This window comes from Heloderma suspectum, chromosome 4 (assembly GCF_057233095.1).
Source record: "Heloderma suspectum isolate Gila_16-S chromosome 4, 16-S_ref, whole genome shotgun sequence".
Lineage (NCBI taxonomy): Eukaryota > Metazoa > Chordata > Lepidosauria > Squamata > Helodermatidae > Heloderma > Heloderma suspectum.
The window spans coordinates 76,663,448-76,669,108 of NC_139461.1; positions in this window are offsets into that span (position 1 = coordinate 76,663,448).

Here is a 5,661-nt window from a genome sequence, read left to right on the forward strand (position 1 = left end):
AATGTGATCAGGTCTCTGGTCACAGGGACCTCTGGATTTGGACTAGGACAGCAGTGCTGGGGGAGGGTGGTTAACCTCCCTCCCAGTTCCATTTTCTAGTCTAAATCATCCTTCTGCCTCCACCACTGCCAAAAGCTGCTATTAGGTCTGCAGAAGAAAAGATACAGCTATCCAGATGTTTTCTGCTCTACAGCTATAGCAGCTTCAGGAGGGGCATGTATATTGGAGAAATGACACAGGGGGAAGGGTTAACCCACCCTCTGCCAGGTCCGCTGCTCCGATCAAATCTAGAGCCATCTATGATTGCTTTTAGAGAAAAAATGAAAGCACTGGGAAATCTGATCCATGGTTATTGTCTTGTCTGATTTGTCTCTTAAATGACAATAGGGAAGACAACAGAGGAAAAAGGGTTAAGGGTGTAGGAAGGAATGGATGTGATCAAATGTAAAAAACTAAGATCATGGCATCTGGCCCCATCACTTCCTGGCATATAGAAGGGGAAGAAATGGAAGCAGTGACAGATTTTATTTTCTTGAGCTCCAAGATCACCGCAGACGGTGACTGTAGCCATGAAATTAAAAGACACTTGCTCCTTGGGAGGAAAGCTATGGCAAACCTAGACAGCATAGTAAGAAGCAGAGACATTACCTTGCCGACAAAGGTCCGTATAATCAAAGCTATGGTTTTCCCAGTAGTAATGTATGGCTGTGAGAGCTGGACTATAAGGAAGGCTGAGCACCGAAGAATTGATGCTTTCGAACTGTGGTGCTGGAGAAGACTCTTACGAGTCCCCTGGACTGCAAGGAGGTCACATCAGTCCATCCTAAAGGAAATCAACCCTGAGTGCTCATTGGAAGGACAGATACTGAAACTGAAGCTCAAATATCTTGGCCACCTAATGCGAAGAGAAAACTCCCTGGAAAAGACCCTGATGCTGGGAAAGATTGAAGGCGAATGGAGAAGGGGACGGCAGAGGACGAGATGGCTAGACAGCATCACCAATGCAATGAATATGGACTTGAGCACACTCCGGGAGAGAGCGCAGGACAGGAAGGCCTGGCGTGCTATGGTCCATGGGGTCACGAAGAGTCAGACATGACTGAACGACTGAACAACAACAACATATTTAATATGTGTTATTGGATTTTACATGCAGCATTAGCTGTTATACTTTGGGAGCATTTTGGTGTCACAATCTTCTCAGTATCACTGAACACTTTTAAGGATATCATTAGCATTTTTCCCCGCAATTATATATTTGGTGGGTGGGTTTTCTTTACTGTCCAATGCAATTATTTTTTAACTTCCCCTACCCCAAAAAATATTGATGGTTGGGTACTATTGCTTATCATCATGTATTCATATAGGTATGTCTAACATACACATTTTTAATTGTATCCACTTTGTGTCTGTTTTTATCTTGTACGTTGCCTTGAGAGGGTTCTACTTTAAAGGTGGCCTAGAAATAATTTTAGATAGATAGATAGATAGATAGATACACAGCACTTCTATTTAGTATTAACATTTATACAGAATCATCAATGTATATTTATATTACAAATTCCATTATCCCAAAATGGATAGGTTTCAGCTCCAAGGAGCTTCCAGCCTATGGAACAAAAGAAACCATGATCTGCTTGTGGGTTTCCCATGGGAAGCTGGTTGGCCGCTGTGTGAACAGAATGCTGGACTAGATAGACCATGGTCTGATCCAGCATGGCTCTTCTTATGTTCTTAAGCACCTGCAAGAGACTATGATTTTGATCAGAGCAGTGACATGACTTAGATCAGGGAAAGTAGCATGGAGGAAAGAGTTAAACACAGAAACAGGATCATATAGAGCTGTAAGGAAAACACCAAGGGTGCTTCCAGAATAGGCTTTTATGGCACTATCACCCTGCCTCATTCATGGAATTTTAGCAGGGGTGGGGGAGCAGATGTCAACACCTTCAGCTTGTAACTCTCCTGTGTTTTTCTACCACTTCTTCTGTCTTTTTTGTTATGATGGAAAATACATTAAGAAAATAAAGGACAGAATAGCTGCACAACCTGGTAGCTCCCCAAGATACAGCTGCTGCACAGACTGCATCCCCCCACCCCAATATTAGGGAATCTTATTTGCATGTGTACTCCTTAGTGGTTTTTTTAAAGTTATTTCTACAACTCACCAAAGTAGACTTGAATGTTTTTACTAAGTAGGGGTACTTCCAGTGGAGGCTTTTATTGTGTAAGCGCCCTGCCCCATTCATGGAATTTTCTGGGGAGGGGGAGAGATGTTATCTTCCTTTTTTAATCCTCCCATGTTTTTCTACCACTTCTATCTTTTTTCTTACCACAGAAAATCCATTAAAGTGGGAAAGACAGAATAGCTTCACTATGTGTTCTGACTGGTAGTACTAGGCGCTGCCCATCTGGAAGCATACTAGTACACAAGCGCAAATAAGTTTCCTTTCATAAGAAACATTACAGTAACTGCCAACTTTTGTGGTTGTCTTTTCATTTCTTGGAAAGAGTTAACCCCCCTTTTCCCCAATGCCATTGCTCCATTCAAAAATTGATGTCCTTTGCAGCTGCTTAATAATAATTATTATTATAATTTAATAATTATAACAACAACAACAACAACAACAAGTTAACATGATTAACTAATTAATCATGGTTTTCCTGCATCATATCCACAGAAGGAGAGTAGGGAAGGCAAGAGCAATGTTAGCAAACAGAGGAGCAGAAGAGTCAAGGGTACCAAAAGATGGATGTGAACATGTGCAAAATGTAGTTACACATGCTTTGATTTCAGTTCAGTTCAACATGTGGACTCAAAGTTTATGACAAAGGTTTTATGGGAAAAGTAAGCTCTGAGGAGAGATCTGGAGGAAGCGAGGCAGCTGACATCGCACAAGTATTTCTGGGAGGGCATTCCAGAAATATTGGACTACAGGGTAAAAAAATGGATGGTGTCATTTAAGGGATCAGGAGACATTTGGGTGGCTCATGCTGTTGAAGGAGAGACAAGTGGGGGCAAGGATGAACTGGGAAACAAGAGCAGAAAAATAGAAAGGGTGAGGCAAGGCCATACAGATTTTTGAAAGTAAGGACGGTGGTTTGTCACAGCTATGGGACAGCTGATGGTCTGTTCTGAGGAGGACCACTACATGGTGCAAATGATGAGGGAGATGAGTCATTTGGCACCAGAGTTCTGGACAGAGGCTCAGGTGTGACGAGAAATCTGGAGAGAAGAAACTTGCAGTAATAAAAGGGAAAGGTGAGGCAAAAGGAATGACTAGGCCACTGTATATATCATATTGGTTCACATTTTGGTGGCAGTTCAGAAGCTGAAATCCTTTTTAAGAGATCGAGACAAATTCATGGAGAAAAGCCACAATAGCAAAATCAGATAGGAACTAAACACCATGGATTATCAGATTCTTGGAACACACAACAATTATTGGTTATCTTCTTGAGGCCCTGCTTGTGAGCTTCCCAGAGGTATCTGGTTGGCTGCTGTAAGTGCTGAATTTGATGGATGGTCTGACCCAGTCATGGCATCTTTATGTTCTTGAGTTCAGAGGAGCAGTTTCAGAGCATTCGTTCCATAGAAACCCTGATATAAGACCTTTCTTCACATAAAATACCTGGTGACTGCCAGATAACAGTAGATAAAAGTAGATAAAAGTAGGTAAGGATGCAATCCTATGGGGATAGTCAGCCGCCTCCGAACTTGGACCGACTATCCAATGCAGGGTGGGCAGAGCGTGGAAGGGATCCTCTCCTCCATACTCCGGCCACCCTGCATTTGTGGCTAGATGGCCGATTTCAGCTGCCTAGCTGGAGCGCCTTGGAGTGGGGGGGGGGAGGCCGGATGGCACGGAGGAAGTGTTGTAATGGTGCTTCCACTGTCCCCGCCCCACCCCCAGGAACGCCCGCTTTCCACCTATTAGAAAAATCTGCCATGTCTCTGCCAAGCCGTTATAGGTTTCCACAAGCTCCAACCCATGCCGGAGGTGCCTCAGATGGCCAGGATCACCTTGACCACGAATGTAACCTGTGAACAATCTCTCTGCATGACAAGACAGGGTTGTATATATTCAGTGTGGCTACAGTTCTGTTAAATGCTCCATCTGTGCTGCAGTTTAGGGTCTGAGATTTGCATTTGCTTTTCTCCATAAGACTGTAAAAAATTGATTTAACGTACTCTACGGGTACCGTTTTAAAAAGAAGAAGTGTGCTTCTAGAGGCGGTTCCGACATACCTCGAGCTGATCAGGTAAGGGAAAGTTATGCGGAGCGCAAATGTAACTTCGCGACCTGCCATCTGGCCGCGGCGACTCTCTCCAGCCCCTCCACTCCGAGCGACTCCATCCCCAGACGAGCCGTAGGAGCGGTGATCCGACTCCCCGCCGCGCTCCGTCCCTCCGCGGCGCGCAGACCGCGGCGCTGTCTGCTTATCGTCCAAGCGTAGGCAAGAGGCGGCGGCGGAGGGCTGGGGAGGCGGCCCGCTTGGGGAGGGCGGAGATGCGGGCATCGGATGCCTGGAGGCGGCCGGGGCCACCGCTTTCGCACGCGCTTTCCGAGCCACGCGCAGAGCGGGCCGCCGGCCCCCGCCCCGTCCAGCGCGCTCCCCAGCTAACTTTCGCTGGAACGGGCTCGGAGGCGGACGGCTCTTGGGGGAAACGCACGAGGCACGAAGAGGGAAAGCGGCTCACCGAAGCGGGCGGGGAGGGGGCACAAATGAGCCCGCCCCGCTCCGTGCGGGGGCCCAAGGGAGCCAGCGGGGCGCTGGGGCTCTTCCCAGTTCGCGGAGGGGCGGGGAGCGCCCCGCGCGTGCTCTCCCCTCCCCTCGCGGAACTCTCGAGGATCGCGCCAAGAAAATGCACGCTCTCTGCGGGGGCGGGAGAGGCGGGAGAGGCGCGGGCAGGGCTCCCCTCCGACGCGCTCGCCTCCAGCGGGCGGCACGCCGACCTCGCTGGCCGCTGCCCGGGCCGCGTGTCCAGCGGGCGAAAGCGCCGCCGCCGCGCGGCCCCTGGCAGGGAGGGGCGGAGCCAGGGAGACGCTGCCCGGCCGCCGCCGATTCCGCGGCCCGGGCTGAGCCCTCGCCCCCTCCCTCCCGCCGCTCGGCACGGCCCATCCCCGCTCCCCCGCCGCCCCAAAGAGCCACAAACGACCAGCACCTTTGCACCGTCTGCTTGCCTTGAGCGATTGCATGGGCACCCCCTCCTGGCACACCCAACTGTAAGTTGCTGGCATCGTTATTCTTGTTATTATTACCTTTCCCGCCTCCCAAACCGATCGTCTTGCAGGCTGCGTATCTGTTTTGTTTCGATCACTGGGCGGATCAGTGTCGGCCACTAGTTCTTGCAGCATGCATTCATCCCCCAGCCCCCTAAACAAAACAGAGGTTTCGTGAGAAAGCCGCCCTTGCGTGTCCCTAGCGTTTGGCATGTCCGCGCTCGCTCGCGCTCTCGCTCAGGCGCGCGTGTAACTATGCGAGCCTGAAACGGTAAACCGAGACGATTTGAGTTTGCTAAAGGTCAAGGGCAGCCCCCGTCTTTTTCACCTATTTGGACAGGAGCCTAAAAATATACCTTTGCAAGCAGTTTGCTCTCGGCCATGAACTCTGCCTCGTAAATATAGAACTCGCCGGGCCACGGCGCAAAAGAGGGGC